Genomic DNA, 412 nt, shown 5'->3' with positions numbered 1-412 from the left:
CAGAGTAGTGTGGATGGGATGAAAGTCAAAGCTGTAGTTTGAGGCTGATGGACTGCTCTGTGCACACATTTGTTCTGAAATATCACTTTAGTAAATACACGTGCAACTGATTTATAAAACTAAAGCTGTTTGGTAACAAATGGTTCAAAGCTATTGTTCCTATAAACTAATGAGTGTTTTATGAGTTCTTTATTAAAATAACAAATTAGTTCTGTTTCAAAGGGCAAAAAAGAAAAAACATCAATTCCTTTTTTAAATGTACTTAATAAGATGATTGGGCCAGGAGGGAAAAAAATGAACTTTCTTAGACTTTATTAGACAAAAGTCAGAAATCTGAGGAAAATTGTTTGAATTTTTCTTTTAAATAAGTTGATTTAATTCTGAAAAGAGACTGAAGTCAGAATTAGGAGAT

The sequence above is a fragment of the Austrofundulus limnaeus genome, unplaced genomic scaffold (assembly GCF_001266775.1).
Source record: "Austrofundulus limnaeus strain Quisiro unplaced genomic scaffold, Austrofundulus_limnaeus-1.0 Scaffold208, whole genome shotgun sequence".
NCBI lineage: Eukaryota > Metazoa > Chordata > Actinopteri > Cyprinodontiformes > Rivulidae > Austrofundulus > Austrofundulus limnaeus.
The sequence above is the reverse complement of the archived record's forward strand: the minus strand, read 5'-3'. Positions refer to the sequence as shown.